The sequence below is a fragment of the Typopeltis vanoorti genome, chromosome 11 (assembly GCF_054136105.1).
Source record: "Typopeltis vanoorti isolate ZY-2024b chromosome 11, IOZ_Tvanoo_1.0, whole genome shotgun sequence".
NCBI classification, from domain to species: domain Eukaryota; kingdom Metazoa; phylum Arthropoda; class Arachnida; order Uropygi; family Thelyphonidae; genus Typopeltis; species Typopeltis vanoorti.
Genome location: NC_143559.1, coordinates 34,270,935 through 34,298,526, shown reverse-complemented (window position 1 = coordinate 34,298,526; position 27,592 = coordinate 34,270,935). Strand labels below are relative to the sequence as shown.

The 27,592-nt window shown below is 36.8% G+C and overlaps 1 protein-coding gene across 5 annotated transcripts in view; it reads left to right on the top strand.

The window, feature by feature from the left end:
* The window catches only part of LOC150101430 (testis-expressed protein 47-like), a 360,248-nt gene that overhangs the window by 317,607 nt on the left and 15,049 nt on the right, over positions 1-27,592 (top strand). For 3 of the 5 annotated variants that reach the window (XM_090400904.1, XM_090400903.1, XM_090400899.1), the window contains one exon: positions 3,402-4,067. The exons of 1 other annotated variant lie outside the window; for it this stretch is intronic. The gene's annotated coding sequence lies outside the window, so the exon portion shown is untranslated. Of the gene's footprint in view, positions 1-3,401; positions 4,068-25,909; positions 25,960-27,592 lie in introns of those variants that run through there. One more of the 5 variants, XM_090400902.1, reaches the window with a different exon arrangement.

Sequence of the window (27,592 nt, the reverse complement as noted above, 5' to 3'; positions counted from 1 at the left end):
TGACGTGTTTGTTTTTTATTTTTTGAAATTCTCTCTGTGCGGAAGTTTCCGAAATGTCAGAGAGAATCGACCAAAGTTCAGGGTTAAGAATGGTGGAAAGCTCTGATTGTAAGGAGCCAATGGCGGCATTCGTCACTGCGAGGGCGGCACGAGTAGAGGCGATTTGCTCGCGTAGTAATGCTAGGCTGGCACGTTTATATATATGGAGTGCTTTTTTGGAATGGAAATTGGTCTTCATTTTAACACATTTCGGTATCACTCTTGTATCCCGACATCTTTTTAAAAAGGCCAGACTATTTAGTTGTCTAGATAGTCGTAGTTTTGACTTACCGTATTGTTTGGATTTACGTGCTAAATCTTCTCCATGGATGATTAGAATTCTTGTGTAGAGGCTTAAGTGCTGTGAGGACATTATGTTGGAGGTTTAATGGATTTTTTACAACACTCAAAAAGAATTAAATTAGAATGTAATACTTCCTATATTTCGTCCTAGTCACTAGGACATCTATGGGATTACAAAAACAATTAATGTAACATGCACACAAAAACTTACAATACTAAGCGCAACCACGTGGGTGACACTAAAGTCCTATCTAGGTGGAGCGCCCTCTATGGGCAGTAGTAGGTGGCCTGGAATGTAAGGTGGGACCTCTGGTGATGAGTGTTTCCCAAATCTTCAGAAGCTTAATACAACCGTATTTGTTAAGATTTGGTTGGTTTCTGAGAGCTGCTGCTGCTTCTAAGAAAAGTCTCTCTTTCTTGAATTTGCTGTGGTGGAGCATGGTGGTTTTCTTCCATGATACTCTGTGGGTGGTGTCCAAAACATGGTCAGCCAAGCCTGAATGGCCATAGTTGTGTTTAACGATGTATGACTTGTGTTCCTCCAGGCGGATGGATGCTGATCTGCCTGTCTGTCCAAAGTACGCAAGCTTACAGGAACAGGGTACTTTGTAAACTCTAGGCAGAGAGAGAGGAGGGAACTGATCTTTCGTAGAACGGATAAGGGTAGCAAGTTTGCAGTAGGGCTTATTTTTAGGATCGGAGACTGGCTATCTGATAGGTATCAGCAAGTTGTGTATGGGGGGGAGCAATATCCTGGAAAAGGAAAGTGACTAGTGGTGTACCTAAGGGATCTATTTTAGGGCCATTACTGTTTAATTTGTATGTTAATGATATTGGCAAAGATTTGGATGGAGATATTCAGTTGTTTGCAGATAATGCAAAGTTGGGACGAACTATGAAGAGTAGAGAAGATGTAACCTTACAAGAAGACTTGAATAAATTGAGTGATTGGGCACGGGAATGGGTATGTGAGTTCAATGTTGCAAAACGTAATGTTTTTAAAATTTGGAAAACAAAGATGGGATGTAGAAATTATGCTTGGTGGGGATATATTGTCAGTGGTGGAGGAAATAAGAGATCTTGGGGTGATAGTGGATAAGGATATGAAATTTAGGAGGACACATTGCCAAAATTGTGAAGACAATACAAAGGCTTCTGGGAATGATGCGGAGGACACTGACGTGAAGAAGTAGGGAGCTTCTTGTTCCATTATACAAGGCTGTGATTAGGCCACACACATGGACTACTGTGCCCAGATGTGGTCACCTGGTTTTCAAAAGGATGAAGAGATGTTGGAAAAGGTTCAGAGGCGACTGACTAAGGTAGTTTCTGACCTCTGGAATGTCGAATATGAGGAAAGATTGAGAAGATGCAGTTTCCAGAGTCTAGTGGATAGGAGGAAGAGGGGTTAATATGATAGAGACCTATGAGTTAGTAATGGGTTGTTATAGGATCAATGTTGGAGAGTTTCTACAGAAAACAGTGGAAGATCAGGAGAGAACCAGAGGTCATCCCTGGGAACTGTATAAAGAGGATGTGAGCATTGGAATAAGAAGCAGGTTATTTGCATATAGAGTTGTGAATGATTGGAATGCCTTGCCTGAGAGTGTGGCATCTGCAGAGAATTTGCGTGTGTTTAAGGTGTAGTATGATGAGCTGTGTGTATGATAAAAGGACCTCCTAGATGAGTCTTTGACTTCATGGGGGTCATGGGGTAATAATAATAATAATTTCTAACCAAAGAGTTTCATTGGTACAGAGGACAATCTCTCTCTCTATACACACACTGCTTGGAAAGAAGTCAATGGAAATCCCTCAAACTATGGTGTGAGAGACAAATAGCCATGGTGCCCACCTTAATAAAATGTAGAGCATACTTTCCACGAGCATACGATAGCAATGAATGGGAATTTTGAACCATTCTTCCTGTAGACATATAATGAGCTCCTGGACTGTTGTGAAGTGGACATTTCTTGACCTAACCCAGTGCTCCAGTTCATCCCACAGATGAACATAGAGTTATTATTAGGGCTCTGTGGAGACCAGTGAAGTGTGGTGATGTGATATTCATGCCTGCAAACCACACAGTTACAACAGCAGCTTTCCTACTTGGGCGGGGGGGGGGGGGGGTCTTATGCACTCTGTTAAGAGACATTTACTGGGCATCTGCCACACTCACACCCATCCATCTGTTCAGTAGAGGATGTAGTGTAATTCATTACTCCATAACACAGCTTTCCAAGCTTCCACATCTCACTGTACATGCTCTTTTTGCATTTCTGAAGATGATGCAGCACATTAGCTCAGGTAATGCAGGGCTTGCATATTGCAATCCTGCCATGGAAACCCATGTTGTGAACCTTGGTTCTGAATATTTTTGTGCAGATTCATGTTTCAGTTGATGTCTGGAACTCTGCATTCAACATGTCAGCTGATGAATAGCGGTTTTACTTATTATCTTTCATGGCATCCTACAGTGACATTTGATGAGTGTAGTTGGTTGTCCACCAAGAGTAGCACTTGCAGTTGACTCCCTGCACTTCTCGGTATGATATCACTGATGTCATATGATTGTTGACCTGGGATGGGCTAATTTGTCAACAATGCTGAACTTTCAAACTCCACCAGTTCACTCCTCGCAGCCATTTTATCACTCGGACACAGTCGCACTGACTTGGGAGCATCACATTCCTCCAATTTATACTGGCAACAAACCCCTGACTCGTTACATGGCATGATGCACCTTACCCATAGGGGTGGGTGTTGATTTCTTTCCAAGCAGTATTATATATATATATTTGCATGTTTTATGACATGCCATTTGGAAAATAGTATGTTATGCTCTCTATTATGAGATGAATAAGAAAACTTATGTATTTACTAGTTGACAAAATCATTTTCAAAATTACTGAGAAACGTATCCAAACAAAAAAATAATTAATTTGAAATCAGGCTGTCTCCCTGTCTTTCATTATTGAAAGCTGGCAGGTATAAAAAAATATTTAAAAAATTTGAAAACGCAATCATTCAATTGCTTTTTTTTTTCTTTTTTGGTATAGGTATGGTTTTTATACGAACATGCTTTAAATTGAAGATGCAAGAAAAATAAATTGGAATGCCCAGTGAACAAAAGATGATACAAGATTACAGATGATAAAAATCTTTCTGCACTGACACTAGAGTGTCAACATTTGAACATTCAGTACATTTCATTTGGATTAAAATGTGTTAAACTCCCTCAACTAATTATATAGAAATATACTGTTTCAAGCACAACTAGTATAGATTAGATACATTCATTTATTCTCCACCACAGTCTTAACTGAGAGAATCACGTAAACATTTTCACATGCTTTAAGCTATATAAGATCATTACATTTTAGGAGTGATTTCAGCAGTCATTTAGAGATTGAACTGGAAAGAAGTCCTGCCATGAACATTTGGAAATAGATGATGAGGTAAATCTCATAGATAGCACCAGTTCTCAAAGTAAATACTAGAAGAAAAATATTTGATGATCCACAAATAACAATTGTTAGCGTGATTTTTCATATCTCTGGCAGAACAAAATAAATAAAATAATGTCAGTGCTGTGCAACAGTGTATTTTTTTTAATTAGAAATTTTCAGTTTTTAATAATGATCCATTTTTTCAAAAATTCATAATCATTCGTGTAGGATTCCTATGGGAGCAATTGTGATTATGGCCGTTTTCTTCAGTAAAGGCTTTTGCAGTGATTTATTTTGACAGTTTTGCTTTTTAATATGTGAGAAAACAAAACCTACATTTTGATATACAGGTAATCATTAACCTGATTTCTAATGGAAATGGAGTATGGCATTTTTTTTTTTTTTAAATATATATATATATCAGATAAAATTACATTTTTTTAAGTTAAAAATTGTTATATCATCATCTTAAAACTTATTCTTGAGTTGAAAAAAAAATTATTTTAAGAAATAATAACAAAAAAGCTATTATAGTAGTTACTCAATATATCTGCCTTTTCTTGCATACACATTTTCATGCATAATAATGTTTTTCTTGCTTACTCTTTCTGTTTGAATTTTGAATATAAGCTTCCATATCCAAAAATCTTAGTGTAGTGCATCCCAGTCATGAATATTTTGCATGTATATTAATACTTTCATGTGACACTAGATGCCAGGCTGTGTCTTGTATGTATTGTGCATTAGACAGGAACTTGATTGACTGTATTTTATTCCCTCTGTATCATTCAGTCATGTTTACAAATTGCTAATACATATATGGCATTCCAGTTTCAGTTTTTTCCAGTAAATTTTGTAATATTATAGAAAATCTCAAAAGTAATATTATGTTATTTCAAGTCAATTTAAAAAAAAAAAAAGTAGAAAAAGATTATATTTTAGAGTACTCTGTGTACCTGAAATAGTTGGTTTCTTCACTTGGCAGTACTTAGCAATTTTTTTTTTTTTTTTTTTTTTTTTGATAGTTATATCACCTTTCGTTATCCACAAAAACAGCAAGAGAAAACAAAGCAGTTATTACAGTCAGTGTCCCCCCCCCACACACACACACACTTCACACATCACACTTAACTGTGGTACTGAAGTATCACTGTAGATAATTATGAACAGCATCTTTTCTTTTACACAGATCAGTTAACGAACATAATCCATTCAAAGATGATGTTCGCTACCCGAATTGTTCATTAACTGATCATCGATTTGCCATAGATTTTTATGGAAATTTTTTCTGGAGACCCAAAAAAATAAATAAAAAATTATATAATTTCTTACTACGTTTATTTATAATAGCAATAATACATACATAAACAGTCTTGCATTGTCATCAGTCATGTTTTTTTTTTTTTTTAATTTGTGGGGCGTTAAAGAATCTGTCCAATGTCAATTGCTTTTCTCACTTCTTCAGGATTTTTCGGATGTGATTAATAGCTTTGTCATTGTAGAGATCCCCAAGCCTATTGACCTCAACCTGGTTTGGGTGCCATTCTAAGACCGTTGTTCTGACATCCTCCCACTTCTTCAAAAGATCTTTAATAGCAGATGTCGGCATTGGTCCTCTTTTGTCTTCCTCTTTTTCAGAAGAAAACACATCTCGCTGAGTTTCTTGGTGTTCTTCATTCAAGAGTTCTTCTGTCGTCAGATCATTTTTATGTTCCATTATGAGCTCTTCAATGTCATCTTCATTCACCTCCAATTCCAAATCTCTAGCAGTTGTCACAATTTCATCCATAATTTCAGGGACATCATCTCCGTCTCCCTGAATACAGGATGGACACAGCTTTCGCCAAGCAGAATTCAGCTGTCGTTGAGTGACTTCTGATCACGCCTTTTGAATGAGATGGATAGCTTCAAGAATATCAAATTTTTCTTTCCAAAACGTTTTTAATGTCATCGTTGAGGAGAACTGGCATGCTTCAAAACAGTGACGAAAAACAGCGCGTGAGTGTACAATTTCTTGAAACCCGCAGTAACCTCCTGGTCAATTGGCTGAATTAACGAAGTGGTATTTGGAGGCAGAAACTGAACTGTCAGCCAGGGAAAGTCTTCCAGCAAATTATCTTCAAGGTCTTTTGGGTGTCCTGGTGCATTGTCGAATAGCAACAGTGCTTTCAATGGCAATTCATTGATCTGAAGGTAATCCTTGATGCTTGAGGCACAAACTTTAAACAACCATTCTTTGAAAAAGAACCTGCAAGTGATAGACAAGAAGAGTGGTTTAAGCTTCATATCACCACTAGCATTAGCTCCCAAAAGTAACGTCAATCAGTCTTTCATGGGTTTATGCCCAGGTATATTTTTCTAATCTTTCATGATGTAGGTACGGTTCAGCATGCGCTTCCAAAATAAACCAGTTTCATCACAATTGAAAATTTGTTGTGGACGATATCCTTCTTTTTTAATGAATTCTTGAAATTTGAGACAGAACTTCTCAGCTTCTTCTTTATCTGCACTAGCAGACTCACCATGCATTACCACATGTTTAATGTCAGATCTCCTTTTAAACTTTTCAAACCATCCAGTGGTAGCCTTGAATTCTATCTCCTCATTTCACGAATGTGGAGTTTGTTTCTTCGTTCTTCAAAAATTTCTCTAGCCTTCTCTTGAATGATAGTCGTACTAGTTACATCTGTTTTCATTTCCCTTTCTTTTATCCAAACTAAAAGCAATCTCTCCATTTTTTCTTGGATGGCACATTCTTTGTTTCTCAGATGTGATTTTCGTTACTTCTTTAGCTGCTTCAGTCTTCTTGGTTATATCTTTCTTAGCTAAGATTGTGCCTACTGTAGACCTGTTCAAGCCACACTGCCTAGCAACATCAGACATCTTCTGCCCACTCTCTCTGTTGACTATTATCTCTTGCTTGGTTTCTATGGTGAGTACAGTTCTTGACACTCCACTCTTTTTAGGCCCCATAATATTATCAATTTTTTTTTTTTTAATAAAAAGTTCAGAAAAGCACTTACAGAAATTCAGAGAACAGAAATCAACTAGCACACAAAAAGGTTATGTATACAACTGTCAAAGTCTTGTTCCAGAAACTGTTCATAGATGGCAGTAAAATACAGTTCTACAAATCTTGCACACAGCATCGCTTCTTCTTGTGTTCGTTGTCTGATTTGTTCTCAGTCTGAACTGTTCGTTAACCCATCACTCCTTATATATATATATATATATATATATATTAATTGTTGCTTTGAGAAATGAGAAGACAATAATATGAACTCAATTAAAAAAATTGTTTGTTCTGATTTGAACTTGTAATGATTTTATATACAAGTTGTGTTAAACTGAGTAGTAGTTTCCATTTCTTCTGCCTCTGTAGTCACCGAAAATACAGTCAAATATTGGATAAAAGCAAACATGCACACATCATAATCATTATTACATTTATAATTATGTAAGTAAAATCTGCATATCAAAGTCAGATTTTCATAATGCTTCATAATTTCTTATATCCACCTAAAAATACCAGGTTATTTTCAAAAATAAAAGGAGAATAAAGGATTAGTAAGCCTTTCCTTGCAAATAATCCTTGCAAATCTCCAAAATCTAAGCCTTTCCTTGCAAATTCCTTGAGAAAACGTGTTTTTAAAGTTAAATATAGTGTGGCTTTTTGTCACAAATTGTGCTGCAATTGTGCATCGGTTAGAAACAAGTGTCCTTCAGTGGTATTATTGTTTAGAACTGTGTTGTATATATTGTGTTTTCACTGCCGTTTGTTTCACTATATCAACGTGTAAAGATGGTGTCCAACAAGAAACGTACGTCAGCGGTGCACAGGACTTCTACTACTACACGAAAGGCTGGCTCAGCGTTAGATTTTTCGCAATGGATGCATTGTGGAAACTGCTACATGTATGCACCGAAAAATGTGAAGGATCTGTGGTCGGTCTGGCAAAATGAGAAGAACGAAAATGTCGACGTATGTGAGAAGTGTCGGGATAGGCTGGAGCGTCTAGGAATGGAAGCTGACATCGGGACCGTAGCGGAAGAACTTAGGCGGGAGTTTATGAAAATGAAAAATGACCTTCATTTTCTTCATGAGGAAGTGGAAGTGATCGGTAAGGAGATACTGGAAGTTAAAGCTGAGTTTAATGTGTTAAACAGAGAAATTAGGACTATAGAGATTACTTTAGCTGAAGTAACTAGAACAGGATTACATATGGGTGAGTCTTTGGTGAATGATTCAGTAATAAATACTATGGGAGTGATTGGGAGTCAACATAATAAAACCACAAGTGGCCTAGAAGAAATGAGATGTAGTGAGAGTGGGGGGGTAAGTAATAGAGAGTTGAGTAATGAAGCTGGGAGAGTCATGCTGAATAGTGTAGAGAATGAGTCCATGAGTGTGGACTTGAATGAAGTTAAGAGTGGTAAAATATATGGTGATTCTATGATTAAGGGTATGGAGAGTGGTATGCATGAGGAGTGCTTGGCTGATGGGACAATAGAAAGAGTGGCTTTAGCAATAAAGAGAGGGCATGAAGCAGACAAGATGATAGTTATGGTGGGTACGAATGACCTGAGAGGTAGTATAAATCGGGTAGGAAAAGATTTAAGAACATTATTAGATATTGTGAAGAGGAAAAGTGTCAATGGGAGAATAGTGTGTGTGTGTGCTGCCTCGTTTTGACAATTACAAGTTAAGTAGACGAGCAATGATAATGAATGATATGATTGCAAGAATGTGCAGAAAAAGAGGTCTGGAGTTTGTTGATGTTTGGAGTGTGTTTGAAGGAAAAAGGCAGTTGTATGCTAGAGATGGACTGCATCTTAACATGGAAGGACATAAGCGATTGAAGAAGTTATTGTTTTTTGAAGTTATTGGGCAGGGAAACTAATATTGAAAAGGTTGAGTGTAAGAGAGAGAAACTTTAGCACTGATTGTGTATTTATTGATCCTTATAGGCAGAATAAATTGCAGAAGAGAGGGGATAAAAATCGGCATAGGACTACGGTAGTTAGTGACTTATATATCAGTTCTAAAGCCGGTACAAGACCTAGAGGGAATCTGCAATTTTTGTATACCAATGCTAGAAGCATTCGAAATAAGAGAGAAGAATTTTTGGCATTAGTCAGTGAAATCTCACCAAAAGTCGTAGGCATTAGTGAAACTTGGCTGTCAGCAGAAGATGTGGTCACTGGAATTGAATGTGATGGGTACAGTATTTTCAGGGAGGATAGAGAAGATAGAACAGGAGGAGGAGTACTGTTGATGATAGCTGATGTGTTGCAGCCAAAGAAAGTAGTATATCATGATGATAGACATGTGAATGAGAGTTCATTTGAGGCAGTCTGGTGCGAAATAGTGACCAACGCAACCAAATATACAGTTGGATGCTGCTATAGGCCAGGGAGTACGGGGGGAGATATTGAATTCATGCATCAGCAACTTGGTGCAATGAGTGAAGGCTTAGTGATTATTATGGGGGATTTTAATTATGGTGATATCAATTGGAAGGAGGAAATATCACGTAGCAAAAAAGAAATGGAGTTCCTACATCTTCTACGAGATAATTACTTGAAACAGCACGTAACTGAAGGGACACGTGGTGTGAGAGTGTTGGACCTGGTTATTGGTTCAGAGGTTATATGCATAAGTAAGGTGTCCTCGTTACCTCCAGTTGGTGAAAGCGATCATGTGGTATTGACTTGGGAGGTTGCAAAATCTGTGGATTTTTCTATTAAGAAGGGGTATGTACGGAACTACAGGTTAGGCAATTATAACAAGCTTCGGAGTGAGCTTGCAGCCATCCCATGGCAGAACATATTGCAAGGGAGAGATGTTAGCAGTGCTTGGGATAAAATCAGCGGGTATCTGAGGAAAGCAATATCAGATTGTGTCCCCATGGTCAGGAGGTCAAACAAGGCAGGCATTAGATGGATGAGCAGTAGTATCAAGCTTGAACTGCAAAAAAATAAAATGTTATGGAGAATTTACAAGGAGAAAGGCGATCAGGACACCCATGAGCAGTACAAGGCTCAAGCTAGGAAGGTTACCAGCATAGTAAGAAAAGCTAAATCAGATTATGAGAAGACCTTAGCCAAAGAGATCAAGGATAATCCCAAAGAGTTCTTCTGCTATGTGGCAAGTAAGAGGAAGAATGACTTTGGAAGGATAACCTTAGTGGGTGCTGATGGTATTGAGGTGACAAAATCAGATGAAATAGTCGAGTTACTGAGTGATCACTTTTCAAAAGTCTATCACCCAAGTGAGGATATCTCTATACTTATAGCAATACCTAATGTGAGAATTGAAGCTAAAGAATCAGAGGTATTAAATATATTGCAAAACTTAAATGCAGACACTGCGGTAGGCTTAGATGGAATATCAGCTCGGGTGTTGCGTGAATGTGCAAATGAATTGTCAACCCCTCTTATCTGGATATTTAATTTAAGTTTGAACTCTGGTATGGTCCCTAGGGAGTGGAAGTTAGGCAAAGTGGTTCCTTTGCATAAGGGTGGCTCTAAAACTGCGGTATTGAATTACAGACCAATCACCATCTCAGGAGTAGTGGTAAAAGTATTGGAAAAGTTGGTTAAAGACAAAATTCAAGAATGGGTGGATCAGGATATGATACTCTATAGAGGCCAACATGGTTTTGTTAAAGGTAGATCCTGCCTTAGCAATCTATTAACTATTCATAATAGAATAACATCTGAGTTGGACAAAGGAACTGGCTACACAGTGGTACTTCTGGATTTTGCTAAGGCTTTTGACAGGACACCCCATAGAACACTGTTACGCAAATTGGAGCAGATGGGAATGGATATTAAATTGGTGATATGGATAGGAGAATGGCTCAGGGAGAGATACCATAAGGTGGTGTATGGAGGAGCCGAGTACAGAATGAGGCAGGTGACCAGTGGTGTGCCTCAGGGCTCTGTGCTTGGGCCAATGTTGTTTAATTTGTATATAAATGATATAGGAAACGGCTTAAAGGGAGATATTCAGTTGTTTGCTGATGATGCAAAGTTGTGTAGTGCAATAAAAAATCAAGCTAATGTTGAAAGTTTGCAGGAGGATTTAAATAAGCTGGTAAAATGGGCAAAAGAAAATGGATGTCAGTTCAATGTGGAAAAGTGTAAAGTCATGCATTTTGGGATTAAAAGATTACCAGCTGTGTATTACATCGATGGAAAGGTACTCCAAGAGATTGATGAGGCTAGGGACTTAGGGGTATTGGTAGATAGGGGGATGAAGTTCAGAGGACACATTGCTAAGGTGTCCAAGATTGCACATAGGATTACTTGGTTGTTGAGGAACACACTGACATCCAGAGATAAAGAGGTTATTATTCCCCTTTATAAAGCATTGATACTTCCACATTTGGATTACTGTGCTCAGGTCTGGTCACCTGGATTCCTTGGAGATGAGGAGGCTGTGGAGAGGGTTCAGAGAAGAGTGACCAAGTTGGTGAGTGATATAAAAAATGCTCCCTACATTGATAGATTGAGAGCTTGTGGATTGCAGAGATTGGTTGATAGGCGAAGAAGAGGGGATATGATAGAAACATTCAAATTACTAAAAGGTTTTTATAGGATTGATGCAGGGGAAATGTTTCAGCTGTGTGATAGTGATGGAAGAACAAGAGGTCATCTCTGGAAATTAAAGAAGAGTGTGGTTAACAAAGGTGTCAGAACAAGGTTTTTTGCCTGGAGGGTGGTGAATGAGTGGAATTCATTGCCTGACTTAGTTGTGAGCTCTTCGTCTGTAAATGAATTCAAGAAGAGATATAACAGATGTTGTTTTGCTAGTTTGGGTCTCCCGCGATGAGTCTACTGACTCCATGGAGATACCCTTAATAATAATAATAATAAATCTCCAAAATCTAAGCCTTTCCTTGCAAATCTCCAAAAAACTAAAAGTAATTCTGTTGTTTAACAAATAGAAGGGTAATCTTCAGCAATTCTTGGAATAAATTTCCCTTATCAATTATAGGCATATAACACACACAACCTTAGATTCCAGACCTCAGCATATATAGCAAATCATTTGTTGTTGTTTGTTTTTTTTTCACTTACAGGTGTGTAATAATTTAATATTTTGAAGCAATCATATGAAGCATGTACTTGATGTAAATGAAGCATTTATTTAAAAAAACAAAATTAGAATAATTTGCACAAACGAAAAACTATCTTTGTTTTTAACAAAATGGGAGGTAAGTTTAGCTAAATGTAAGTAATTTAATGTGAGTTTAGCTAAATGTAATAACTTTAATTTTATCTAATGTAATAGTTTAGGGGTCTCCTCCTTTTTACTAGAAGCAACAGCACACTCACCTTGTTTTTTATTTGCTATTATTAACAAGAAAACAAAATAATAGTTATAAACAGTTTATAATTTGCAGTGAAATACCAAATCACAGAGATATGCAGAGAGTGATGATATCACCAAAACTGTGCATCAGTTGATTCATGTCAGCATCATATCGATAAACTGTCATATGAGCAAATGAGTCATCATATAAATAGGCATTGGTCATAATTGAAAATTGTTTTGTGAGCAGATTGTCATAAAGCAAAATGTCATAAGGTGGAATCTTACTGTATTTTAAATAGGTTGTTAGTATGTTGTATTTTTAGGGCTACAAAAACTTCTGTTTTTGTTTTGCATTTAGTATGGCATGGGAATTAATGTTAGTATACTGTTATTTCATTAGGAAGATTATTATTTCTAGAAAAAAACAAAAAGAAAGAGAGAGAGTAATATACAAAAAATATAAATAAATGTATATAACAAGCACACATAACAATTTGTCACATCTGTTTTATGGGCAAGTACGACATGCTTCAGTTATTCCAGTGCACAGTATGAACATGTTAAGATCAAATGATCTAGCTCTCCAAGGTCCTCAACAATAGGATTAACTTCCTCAGCTAATCCTGTTAAGATAGTTCATCATCAATAGTGGTTTTAGAGGCCCATAAGTGCCCATAACTTTCCAAGTATCTTTGGATTTCATAGCCGTAATTCTGGAATAGGGTGGTTAACCTCCATGTCTATAAGCATACTTTGTATGTTTATAGGCACAGGGCTTTGTATGCATGTGTTATCCTGGCTAGTTTGCCTGATTGTAGGATAAAAAAATCTAAGTTTCCAGGAGGAAAAAAAAATCCTGACTCCACTGTATGAGACTGGCTAACTCACCTTCCATTGAAAAGCACCGATAAAGGTTGTTTATATCTTAGATGATATTCAAACCTGGAATTTACCATCTAAAGGACATCATCAAAACTGACTAATTTGTGGAGGCTTTTGTTGAGATAAATTGGAAACCTGTTGAATAAAATGCTATAGAGCTTCTTCATAACGAAATATGTATTCCATTGCATCAGCAATGGGACATTCTCCAAAATGTTAAGAATCTTATTTTGCAAAATATTAAGTTTATGTTTTCCCTGCTGACACTGTCAGTGAATTCTCTAATTTAATTGGTTCACAATGAATCTACACTATACGTTTATTAAAAATCAGAATTGGAAAGTTCTTTCAGCTGTTGCATGAAGATCTTCATGCAACAGCTGAGAGGTGTGCAGTAACATTAATCGTTACTGCACACCTCTAACTTCCCATGATGCTGTACTTCTTTCAGATGGAATGGTTGTAATTACTTGCTTTTTATGTAGTCATTCGGTCATTATAGAAACTCTTAAGGCATATGAATATTTACTAAGTTCTTTCTTGTCTAAGATTACATGGTATTGCTCCAAGTATTATTTTGAGCATGGCAGTTAAAGTCACTAAATGTGATGTTAATCAATATAATATCACATGAACTAGTTCCTTGCAGATGTTGGGAAATTGTCATTACTATTCCTCAACAGCAATGTTTACATTGTTATTACAAAAACCATGAGTGAAGTAAATGTTAGTATACTTTGCGTTTGAAAATTAAGCTAGCATCTTTTCAGAGAATGCTTGTCAAGTTTAAAGCTATGATATTTGCATAGGCAGCATTATAGTTACAAGCAATCACTTTATGAAATTACTTTTTCCACCCATACAGAATCAGAACCATTATGACCCATCACATATGATATAAACTTTTTTTTGCTTAAAATTACCCCCTCCTTCAGAGTTTTGCAAATTCCGCCTGGGGGCCTCTGTTATATGGTGAGAAGATTGTTCAGACTAAATATAGACCAAATCATTGTAGATAGTTTTTCCACTTGGTTAGAAATTGAAGTTGCCAAGAAATTATATTCTTATTTACCCTTTTATTGTAAGCAAACAAAGATGCGGATGACCTCACATCAATTGCCTTAGTATCCTGCAATGCAAAGCACATTCCTTTCAGAAGTGTATATTGCTCTGTATTATGGGGTGGTCACTTCCCAGATCAGTTTCACTCTTTAATTGAGGTCTCATAGTGGGAGCTAGACCCAGAACTGGTCTGGATACTAATATTTCCATAATGCACAGTAATATATGTTTCTGAAAGGAACATATATTACTGTGCATATAGGAACATATAGAACAGTGTGCTTTGCACTGTGAGATACTCAATTGATGTCAGGTCATTAGCCTCTGTATACAAGTAATTTAGTTGTGAAGATACCTCATGCTTGTTTACACTTGGATGAAGGATTAAACAAGAATGTAATTTTTTTGTAAACTGTTAATTTAATAGACCAAATCATTTTGCCCATAATCATCAGAAAACTGTATAAAAACACCTCGTATACAGTTTGTATCAGCTTCTTAGAAGGTTTTTGTAATAATTTCATAATATTACAATGTTTTAACTCATGTTGTCTTGTATGGTCAGTTTGAAAAGTTGCACAAATCAGTATATAAGATAGTGCTATTATATACTTTTAGTGACTGAGGTTGGCAGTCACTAAACCACTGGTTTAAAATTGTTATGAAGGTAGCTACAACTAAGCATGCATTTGTGATACAGTAAGAACATGTTTTCAATGTTTGGGTATTTGGAACCTCAGACTATTAGTGATAAAGGATGAAGTTCTTCATGACATGCTCCAGTAAACAAAAGCTCATTTAAAAAAATAAATAAATCTCTTGACAGAATGTCACAGGAGACTGGTCTTGTCTGAATAACTGTATAGATACACAAAATTTCTACGTTTGTCCTAAAATAAATAAATAAAAAACTACAAAAATCAAGAATAGCATATTAACGTCACTCACTGGTTTTGATTTGCTCAGTCCAACTCGGAATTTTAGGTAGGAACTTATGGGGCCATTTTTCAGATGAAAAATGGCCGTTTTGGGTAGTTATGTCACTTTAGCCATTGAGAATTTTGGGATATATATGGAACACTTATGTTTGGGATAAAGAGCTATCCTTGCACAGATTGGTTTTAGTGTGCCATCTCGTAACACTGTATTGATGGTCTCTTGTAGTTTCTCTGAAAAACAAGGGACCAGTAAATGCTAAATGATATTAAGATGTCACCAGATTGTTGCCATGTTATATATTGACAAACATACTGATTTACAAAGCCATGATAACTATAAAATGAATTCTTTTAAGACAAATGATTGAAAAACTTTGACTATGCTATGAGGACATCGTGCTATTTTCTGTTTAGTTGGAAAGACTGTCTAGGATGCATAAAACGTTTACAAGATTTTCAACTGAAGATGAGATAGTCAAATGATGCCATGTCTTAAAGAATAATACAAGTTGAATTTCTCTGTTGTATCATATCTGTTGCTTTGATTGTAATTACAACCAAAGCAACAGACAAGATACAGTCATAGCCCTAATTGCTTTGGCTATAATTGCAATCAGTAAAGCCTGCATTGGTCTATAGACTTGACATCAGCTGACTATTTCCTATGAATGTATCTGAAGAAAAGAACCTATTTTAACAATCCTGAAGGTTTCTTGACACATTAAAACAAAATTTATATACTTCTCTAGCCATTCATGGCATTACTGATGTATCCTTACAGTTCTGCAAAAATTCGCAAGCCTGTCATTGTTATTTGTACAGGAAGACTGTGATCGCTTGTGACGTTACTCTGAAGATGTTCTCCTTTAATTATTCAGACAGTTTTGATTGCTCATTGCACAGTGTAAGTTAACAAAATTTTACATATACCTTATATATATCTATATCAGCTGCTACACGGTTGGATTGTCACAAAACGTATGACACGAGTGATTTGTGTGGAAAAGTGGTTGAAGAAAAAGGAACCTGTTGATGAATCTCTTGAAGAGCTATAAAATACAAAACTTGTGTGAAAATAGCACATGAAAAAAGCTATTCAAAAAAATAATGAAGATGGAATGAAAAAGGAAGATTGAAAAATTGGTTCAGTAAGGTGTCAAACTAAACTACACATACTGGCTACTGAATTAGAAACTTTGATTTAATACCATGTTGGACCTCCTTTAGTGACTGCCAGTACCAATCCTCTTCAGTTCCCTGTGCATAGTTCAGTGAGATATGGGTTGGAAATGGCCTTCATTAAATGCTTTGGTTAACTGCTGCAACAAGAAGTTCTGTTTATCCGTACAAGCCTTCTCAGATGATAGTGATCTCGTTCCTGACGGACTGTCTTAGGACCACAGTTATGCCTTTTAGACAAGCAATGTGGGTTATTTTTGCACTTATTAAACACCTGGGATATCTCACCTTTTGAGAAACCATTCAGCTCTGTTATTTTCAAAATCATGGCTCTGCTCAGACAGACACCCACAACAAGCCCTTTATCGAACTCTTAAAGAATCTTTGTTTTTCCCATTGTGATCATGACTTGATTTACTAACCAGCAGCAGCCTTAAATAGTTATCTAGAATATGTGGTGATGCATGTGACCAAGTATTTTGCATGCATGCTGCTTAAGTGGTTTATGTATCCACATAAAGGTTTCTAATTCAGTGGCAACCACAAGCTGCTCGTGTTTTTACATACTTGGAGGAATGGTGGTGACTAGTTTGGCAGAACAGTGACTATGCAAATGCTAGTATAAAAGACAAGTGAGAAACAGAATATCTGTGAGAAAGTGACAGGAGTGGGTTGGAAAGGAAACAACATCTTTGATTGGAAAGAATCGAGCATTTTTAGAGAGGTTTTTTGGTATGAGAACAGGTTGTGCAGATTTGAAATTTATGTAGTGTTAGGAGTTGTACAGGTGGAAAATAGTATATCAAATGAGAGAGGAGATCAAGTTTTTGGACAGTGAGGAAGATATCAATGTGATGTTGTTTGCGCCAGAAATGGCCGAAACGACATGAGGTATAAACTCGGAGAAGAGAATTCAAAATTGATCCCAACCATACAAAGTGTAGCCTAAAATCTATCAGATATAATTCAAAGGTGTGCATATGGTAGACAGTATAACTTGCTTCAGCTAGCTGATGTTGTATTGCTTGATTATGAGTCATTCGGTTCAGTGTTGCCATTATAGTTTGTAGTATTTTCATCATGTAAATGTGGTTTAATTTCTCTGTTATTTATTATGTTTGTGATTTTTTTATAATGATTAAAATGTGAAGGAGTAGAGTATATATACATCAGATTTTAACTGCTTTTTGGACGTCTGACATGTTGCAAAGCTATTGTTGGGGAAAATATATTAGCAGAACGTCAAGTAGATCTGCAGCATGATCACTTTTCTTTGACTGTGAAGTAATTGTACATTAGGAACTGGTTCATGTAGGCTACACTGTCAACCAACAGTATTACTCAGTATCCTTAGATGCTAACTTTCTTAACTGGAGAAAAAGCCATTTGGATCTAGTAGTTGACAGATGACATTCGTTGCTCAGTAACTACCACAACCTTGCTTATTGTGAATGCTGATGTCAATTTGTCTTGAGAGTAGTTCACCCATCAGATGTGCCAGGGTTTTACAGGCAAGCTGGCCAAATTAATGCATACAATTTATAGCTGTAATACACTAGCCTCATAGTCTTAGCTGCTGCTGCTATTCTAAACATCCTCAAGTGGCTACCATTTGCCCTGCATTCTTTGAGCCCTATATCTGATGTATATACTTTTTGAGGGCATGCCATATTGTAGAGATTCATAGCTATTCCCTATGCTAAGGTACACAAAGTGGTTTTACAGTCTAGCCACCAGATAGTGCATAGAAAACCAATCTGATTGATAGTATATTGGAATGCCTCCCAGTATACTATCAATCAGATAGTATAAGATCATGCTTACAAAGATACTGAGCAATGTACAATGTGGGGGACACTTGTTGAAGCCATGTTATTGCATGAAGACTGGAATGCTGTATGTATGGGCAGCATGTTTCTGTTCTCTCACTACATGTTTCTGCTTTCTGATGCAAATACTTTCTCTGATTGAGTTACAAAAATTATTCATGTAAGCTTGAAGGCCTCCATTCCTCACTCCATTTATAATTTCCTTGGAATAGCAATATCTTGATTTTTCAGATAAATATGCTAAGGCAGTTCCAGAAAAAAAGAATGAGCAGTCAGCATTCATTGTAGGTTGAGAATGAAGCATGCACCTTCATTCTCAGCCTGTGACGATTTCAAAACAATAGTAACTATTCCAAATGTAACTTTGAAAGAGATAAATACAAAAAACTAGTATCTTGCACAAATGACAGTCATGCTTTCTAGTTTCTTGCAGAGGGCAGATGCATCTTCTGTCCATTGTACTGCAATAACAACACCTAAAGACAGAGCTGACCTCCTAGTATCATTCTTTTCCATAGATGATGATGAAGTAAATCAACTCTTACTGTACCAGGAACATAGCACTGTATGTCTCCTGTGGCATTTTGCCAGAAAGAATTATTAATAATTAAGGTGGCTGAAAGGCTTCTGGATCTTATGTTCTTTATGACATTGCTTGTAGATTTTGAAGCTTGGCAACACTCATTTGACAAACATTCCATGATTGACAAATAATGTTCAACTTGAGTGTTCCCAAGCTTCATAATTTCCAACATTCATATCCATATATAATCCTTTGGTGTGGTGATGACAACACAATCACCTTCAATGCTACCAAAACACGCTGGTCATTTATCTCAAAAAAAAATCTCAGTTCACTCCCCATTAAGTTTGATAGCACCTACTTCACCATGCAATACCAAATTCCTCTTCATCACATGACTTCCACAGTCTCCAACAAACTCGTATTTGTTTCTGCTCATGACGTTACATTTTACCTCTGTAAAATGTGACTATCTTTATACAAATCCATGCAACCTCCTTAAAATACTGCACTCACATTTGAGGTTGTGTACCAAAAACCTAAATATTGTTGATGCTTTCCAACAATTGGGGCAGTTCTGCTAATCGTAGAAAGTCCCCATCTCTTTCACAATCATTTAGACCACTGTTTTACAGATATTAACACCATACTGCTTGCATCCATCATCATCTCACCACAGCTACTTCCATTTACAGTTCAACAGTTAACACGTTGAACCTCTTATCTCCACTCCTTCCTGCAAAACAGACAAAACTAGTGAGAAGAACACACATGCAACAAAGACATAATTCACTAGCTTCGTAGCACTAGTTGCATTGGTCGTAATTCCAAACAACTCAACCTTCCCATTCCAATGCATTGCAACTACTTCTGTTCTGTTCTTCGGAACCTGTAAGACAGTGATCTAAATGATTATGAAAGAGATGAGGGCTACAGTTGCTAGTTCCAAAAAAAAAAAAAAAAAAAAAAGAACATTAACAGGTTCCTTCTCTCTCTCTCTCTCTCTGAAGCCTGTACCCACACAGCAGCAATTTGCTACGGGCATTGAACTTATGGGGTATGTACATGCATACAGATATCTGATTTCTGTGTCGGGTTTATTTAAATCTGGAGGATCTACTGAGCAGAGTTCATACCCTATTTTATTGCACTGCACTTATATTAAGCATTAAAACACAGGAACGTGAAGTTGAACCTGAGTTTATTTTTACTTGACTCTAACCGCTATTCAGTTTAGAACAGACATTGATAATACTGAACTTCCTGTGCAGTCATTTTCAGAAACTTCTGTTTCTTAGCATAGACATCATTTGTCCACCCTGAGGAATGGATATGTTATCTTTATTGTAAATAACTTGTTAATTTAAATTAAAGATACAAAGAAATTATATACTTGGTTTTGTGTAAGCAAACAAAGTGTATGCCTGAAGTATTTTTATTACCAACGCAACTCATGGTAAAGGTGGTATGACTCCACATCACTTGCCTTAGTATTCCATAATGCAAAACACATCTCCTTGTGGACATGTATAATGCTATGCATTATGGGAAGAGTCACTACCCAGACCTGTTTAAGTGCAGGGTTACTTCTCCAAAAACTCGTGGGATCAGCCAGATCACCCAACGATGAGCGACCTGAGTGATCATTAACTCAGCGTTGGTCCCCCCCCAATGGCAGGCTTACCCCACCACCAAGCAGCCATAATCTCAGAGACAGGCAAAACCCTATCCCCAAGTAGAGCTGCTCATATCTCAGGGAAAGGACCTCCCCCTTCTGCACAAAGCACATCTGTGAGAGCCAGACTCAGAAACAGCAATAATTGAGCCTCAGTTAAAACTTCATTGGCTACAGCCTTGCCACAGCCACTTCCATACAAAAGCACATCAGTGGGAGCCAGACCCAGAGGTGATACTAAGGTTGAAGTAACGCAGAAGTCATATTTTCATATACAAGTTGCCAAAAAGTGTCGCACCTTATTATTAAATTACTTTGGATTAGAGAAAAGTTGGAAGTTTTTTCACTTGGTTATGTTATAAATTAAAGATACCAAGAAATTATATACTTGGTTGAATCCTTTATCCAAGTGTAAGCAAACAAAGTTTGCACCTGAAGTATCTTTCAGGACTGAGGCAACTCGTGCTAAAGGTGGTATGACTTCACATCACATGCCTTAGTATCCCATAATGCAAAACACATCTTCTGGACATGTATAATGCTATGCATTATGGGAAGGGTCACTACCCAGACCGGTTTCGCACCTTTATTGAGGTCTCTTCGGTGGGAGCCAGACCCCAGAGGTGATACTAAGGTTGAAGTAAAACAGAAGTCATTTTTATCTAATGCAGTAGTCATACTTTTCTCTAATCCAGAGTAATTTAATAATAAGGTGTAACACCTTTTGGCAACTTTTATATGAAAATATGACTTCTGCATTACTTCAACCTTAGTATCACCTCTAGGTCTGGCACCCACTAAAGAGACCTCAATAAAGGTCTCAACCGATCTGGTAGTGACCCTTCCCATAATGCATAGCATTATACATGTCCGCAAGGAGATGTGCTTCGCATTATGGGATACTGAGGCAAATGATGTGAAGTCAGTACCACCTTTACCACGAGTTGCCCCAGTCCTGAAAATACTTACGGCGTAAACTTGTTTGTTTATACTTGAATAAAGGATTAAACCAAGTATATAATTCTTGGTATCTTTAATTTATTATTATGATTATTATTATTATTATTTGACACTTCCAGGGAGTCCAAAGACTCATCGAGGGAGAGTGTGCCAACAGCATCGAACGATTGGAACCCTTCCAACTACTAACCGCGCTCAAACTTGCTTAACTGAGCCATTAGTAGCAGAGGCTCTACCAATCGACCAACATTTATAACATAACCAAGTGAAAAAACTTCCAACAACTTGTTAATTTATTTGAATGTTTGAATAATGGATAGTGTTTTAACTATAGATCTCTCTCCTTTGGGGCGGTATAAGCATGAGTTGGATGTATAACATACCAGCCTTTTCAAAAAAAAAGTCGTAAATAATAGACAATTTGCATCTTTGAAATGAAGGTTAAGACTGTCTTATTACTGCCTCATGAAAAACTTTATTGAGTCACCTTTTGTGTGAATGTATATCTAAAATATGCATCACGTCTTCTACCTTTTTATGGTAATTGGATCATCCTTCCTTCCTTCCTTCCTTTGGGTCATAAGGAAAATTTTGAAAGAATATTGACTCAGATCAGGCTCATAGTACGTTCCCAGCTATTAAGAGTAGTAAGGTATCTTGAAATTCAGCTGAACATAATTAAGAACAGCATTCAAATATTGTGCACAAAATTAAGATACGGAAAATATAAGAGTCGTAAAATCAATGGCGAACTATTATTGTGTCCTTTAAAACCTAAAAGTCCGAAAGCTTGAGGGGGGAGGGGTCAGCGGAACGCTCAGCTTATGCTGCGAGAAAAAGCGTGTCATTGCAGAGGCTATTCATTCTATATAATAAATTTAAATGAAATTACGCCAACTGTCTAACACATGCCTTTGATCGAAGACCTCTTCGATCAAAGTTTACGGTTTGCTCAAGGAAATTGGGTGCAGTAGCTATCCTGAGTGAGCGATAAACAAGGACGCAAGGAAATGTGTAACTCGCGTGTGTTCAGTTAAACCTGCGCTTCTCGCATACTGAACAAGGAATGACGTAAGCCTTCAACTACTGACAAAATCTAGATTATCTTTAAATGAAGTTGATATGAGAAGCGAAAAATAGTATTAATTGCCTCTAATCAGGGGGAAATGCTGGTCTTGAAATTCACGCTTGCTCTTGTTATCATTCAGAGAGTGAGAGGTGTGATTGAAGTCTGATTAGCGGATTAATGAATTACTGAGCATTGAAAACTATATATTTAGACATTTATGTACATTTAATCATACAAATACAACATTTATTTTACAAATGATATTCTATCATTTTCAATTTAGCTACTTGAATACAAATTCTACCCTACGGTTCTTCTTTATGAACTGGTCAATAACATCGCCATAAAAAGTTGGTGGTAACTTAATTAAATTTCCCAAGCAACACGCACACTTGTAAAGGCTGGCTGAAGCTCACTGGCTAGAGCTACTTTGACTACGTATGGCCTGTGTTTAAGACGACGTGAAGGGAGCGGAAATGACTATGTGCGCGCATGAAATCACAGTGCTGCAGCGAGGACATGGAAGCTCCCACAACCGAGCAAGCCCAGGTAGCTTTGACTAGACGAGCAAGCATTGGCCTTCGATACACAACGCAAAGCTCTATTATTGGCGCGCAAGCTTAAGACGTCTTCTGTCTACAAAAATAAAAGCCTAAATGGAATGCTTATAAATGCGTGCATTTATTAACAAATAAATATTACTTCTTTCTCAAGTAATGAGCTTGCACAGCAAGCATGGAGAATTCGCCCCTACCTCTAATTATAGTCTAATGATGTTATTGTTCACCCGCTGTGTTGAATGTAGTAACACTGGTGCTTATTCGATATCCAATTATCGGAGTAATCATAATGAAGTACCATTATGGTTGTATTTTTTATCTGTCGTGAATATCACAATATGAAAATTATCAACCAGGGGCCTGGAGGGTGTGGTAATCGTATATTACAATTCAGTGCAAGTCAACGAAGCCTTAATAGTTGCAAGTTTTTTTTTTAATCTTTTCGAATAATCGAAATCACTAACCGATTCATAGCACCAATACATACCGGTCACTGAATTAAAAACTTATTTAAAAGTTTCTAATTCAGTGACTATGACCGCCAAAACCTCTCCTCTTCAGTTCTCTGCCCATAGCTTGGTGGGACATGAGTCGTGAACTGCCTTTATTAAATGCTTCAGTCAATTGCTAATGGCTACACCAGCAAGTTCTGTGTGTCCGTACAAGGCTTCTCAGACAATGGCGATCTCGTTCTTGACAGAACAACTCTTAGGACTACAGTTACGTCTCTTAGACAAGCCTTGCGGATTCTCTTTCCACTGATTAAACACTTGGGATATCTCACCTTTTGAGAAGCCAGTCAGTATGCTGCTTTCAAAATCGCGGCTCCAGCCAGACAGGCACCTACAAAGACCTTTATCGAACTCCGAAAGATCTCTTGTTTTTCCTATTGTGATCAACACTGTTGACAACTGCAGCGGTACTGTTGTAAAGGATGAAGCTTAGCACTTTATATTACCCGTTATCTTGACTAGAAAGATGCGTTAAGAGTAATTGATGAGTATTAAGCTCGCCTTGTGGGGCTGAGGGATTTAAATATAGTTATTGGACAGTAAAATGGATTTGGGTCTTTTCTGCTTGTAGAGATCATATTCATTGTAGTCTGCAGCTTGTTTGATCAGTTGATTTGGGTGCGTGGTCGCATTTGAAAAGAACTTTACTGCTAGAGAGTGAAGTAATGAGGGGATAAATGAAATATTGGTATCACATTGAATCTGTTCATTTCTGATGAACCATGGAGCATCTAGTATCATCCGCGAGCACTTGTTTTGCACTCGTAATCTTAGTAAGTGGAATTTGGAAGTATGGCTCCAAGCTGACGAGGCATAGGTAATTATATGACGAATCACCATCTGATAAAGTCTGTTGACGATTACTGAACCAGCAGCATTCTTATATAGTTGCTTAGGTGGCGCACGTGACCAAGTATTTTGCATATACACTGCGCAAGTGATATTTACGTACATCTGCATCAAGGTTTGTGATTCATTGGTCAGGATGTGTATTATGTCGTACACTCATGGGGGGGGGGGGGTTGGAAAAATGAAACATTCCGTGCCTAAGAGAGGGATGTGTCTAAAATATCACGGAAGGATTTTGTTCCACCCATACATTCAAGAAAATGTTTTTTTTTTTTTTTTTTTTTTTTTTTTTGTGGTTGAGATAATTTTTGCCACTCTCCAAACTTGCAGATCCAAGGCATTGCCTAGGTTACGATCCTGTATCATGCCATATTTGCTTATGAAGTTTTAAACATATAAATTTGCTAAATAAATATGAAAAAGAATCCAGTTAAAAAACTAGAAATAAAAATTTGAAAATGTTTAAGACAAATCGTTATGTGTTTTTAATTATTATTAAGTTGTAAATGTGGCTTGGAGGAAGTCTGGCCGTAAACTCTGTTGCACCCTCAGGTTTAATCTCGACAGGAGATTATGTTTACATACGTCAGTATAGTTCATACTGTGATTAACACAAAATGGGTGAAAGTAGTATTATAGTAGTATAACTGAAAAGAACTTATCCTTTCTGCATAACATGCAACTCAAACACAATTTAATGTCATAGCCAAGTGTAATCTGAACCAACTAATCAAGATTCTAATCCATATATAGCTAAATCTTTCAGAGTAAAAATAATAATAATTCATTCTTTCGTGGTAATTATGAGGTAATTAGATATTCGTATGATATGACAATTTGTTGAGGAAGTTCTAGTGACCTGAATCTTGTCGTTTCTCTTTTGTTAATACTGTTAACCTACCTACGCCCTTAGTGGAATTTCAGCAATCCCTGCCGGCTGAAAGAAGTGTGTTTGTTACTTAGATCAGTAAGAGTATTTTATATATATATATGTGATAAAAGGTGTTCTGAATAGAAATGGAAATTCAGAATATCTATCGAAAGAAACATGAGATATTTATGTAATAAGCGGTTATTTTTTGCTGTTAATGATAGGTCTATATTAGCTGTATCTTGAAAAGTGTAGATAATAAGGATGTGGGCTGTGTAGTTACTGGTTGTTGTTAAAACTTGGTAGCTGCGAGATACGTTGTTCAACAGACAGTGATTCCATTATCTTATCGCTTTTAAATCTCAGAAATTTTAAGTGTGTCAAGAACTTGTAAACGTAGTGCGTCTGTTTTCTGAAGGCTGGAAATGCTCAAGTGCATCGTGTGTACGGTTTTGTTTTATATTTCAGGAGGAGGAGGACGAGATAAATGAAGTTTAAGAGTGGGAAAATGGGCTTGCGTATGAGTTCTCGATGATTATTAATTTTAGCTTGAGGCTTTTAGGCTAAACTACAAGGTGGTTTGCATTTAAACTCAACATCGTTATCAAAGAGGAAATCTAATGGATTCATGTCCCAGACATCGAAAAGGAATGATTTTATTTTGCTAATTCATAATTATTTCCGGTTATTGTTAATTATCTGTGTCGTGCAGTGTTATTACATTATTCAGGGCTGGTTGCGCACATTTATAGTTGCTTTGCTGAATTCGCTGTACTCTAATTGTTTGTAGAATAATTTACTCACTTGATGTTCGAAATTTGAGATATAACTAAAGTGTCTTGTCTCAGGAGTCCTTTACTTATCTCATACTATGATTCTTCATTAGGTCTGGAATGGCTAATGTGATGTCAGCAGCACGCTGGTCGAATATCAGAGGAGTAAGAGAAATATGCTGATCCGAAAAATTCCAGTTCCTATTGCACACCATGCGTGGATAGCTGTGCTGATGCAAATAGTCCGAATAGATGAATCCCTTGGACGTGGTTTTCGCCATATGTTTGAAGGTCATTAAATAGTAAAGGACTTTCATTATATGAATTCCCCCTCCCCATTTAGTCTCATGAGCATAATTTCTGAATATTCTAACCCTTAATCAACGTATTAAAAAGAATTTTATATCAAACTTTGCATTCTTGTAAATTCGATTTTGTGGCTTCCCTTTCCACTTGGATTCTGTTTTATTCTACAGCTGGCTTTCTCCAGAAGTAAAGGTATGAAAATATACTGTGTATGTAATGTAATAGGAAACTAAGGCCAGTTAAAAAGCACTACAAACAAGCTGAAAATATATATTTTCATTAGAACGGGTAAACTTGCTTTTCAATCGTTGTGCCATCTGTTGGTAGTTAATACCATGACATTAATAGTACTTAAAATGTTCTTTTAAAAAAAGTACTTTAAGAAAACGAATTAACTTTTATATGCATGACACATGAAATGATTAAACTTTCTTTATTACATGAAGAGATCACTCAAAATCTTTGCAGTAAAGACACCTTGCGAGGATTGCACTGCTCTTATGCAAATGGTTTAAATTTTCATAAGAGTTCATGGTTAGCAGAATTAGTTTGCACAATTGGCAATCGCCCTTGCCACGTTTTGCTCAGTAGCACACACGTTCCCTTAGTATTTTATTTTTAATTTTTCAACTCCAAGTATTATGACAAAATTAAGGGAAGAAACTTGATGTTGGTCTACATCAACCCCCCCCCCCGGAAGAAAAAAAAAATATATATGTTAAAGATACCAGTTTCGAAAATAGTGTGTGTGTGTTTTTTTCCTGTTAATTGCTTATATTTCAGACCAGTTTGTCTGCTTTACCGGCGGAAAAATCCGAGATTTTTCGGAAAAAACCCTGATAGTGTAGTTTCTTTTCTCCAACAGGAAATGGTTATTCTTTCGACACGACATAACACGAAGGCCATAACCCCTCCTACAGAGGGACGAACCCAAAACTTCTCAATAATTGAGGGTGTAAAATGTTTTAGTGTACGTTTTATGATGCTTCCAGATCTTGTCCATTGTTACCTTTCTGAAAATAACCCTGTCTCGCTCCTCCTCGCAGTTTTTTTTGGAAAAGCTTCATTGTCTCTTATAGTCCAGTGTTCTTGGTAATATTTCGCTAAATATTTGTAATGAATCTGCACTGGAGTTAAAGCACTTACCACTGGTATACAGATTATGGCTTTGAGATAAGATAGCAACGACTGGCTTTGTTTCGAGATATCTTTCTGTTTTGGAAAGAGCAAGAAATCATTCGAAATTAAGTCGCGGAGAAGATAACGATCCTCCGCCTTCTTGTGCCAGACACTGACACACTGTTTTTCTTCAAAAATGACTTCTTTTATGACCTTATTTTCTCCTTTGCACACCTTTGGTTAAGGAACAAACGTGTTGCAATGAACAAAATTTCTTTCAGCATTTTCACAGCTGCGTGCATTAGATGACTTTTTTATATGTTTACGTTATGTGGCGTTATTTTTTGTCGAGTATCAAAACCTTGCTTGTA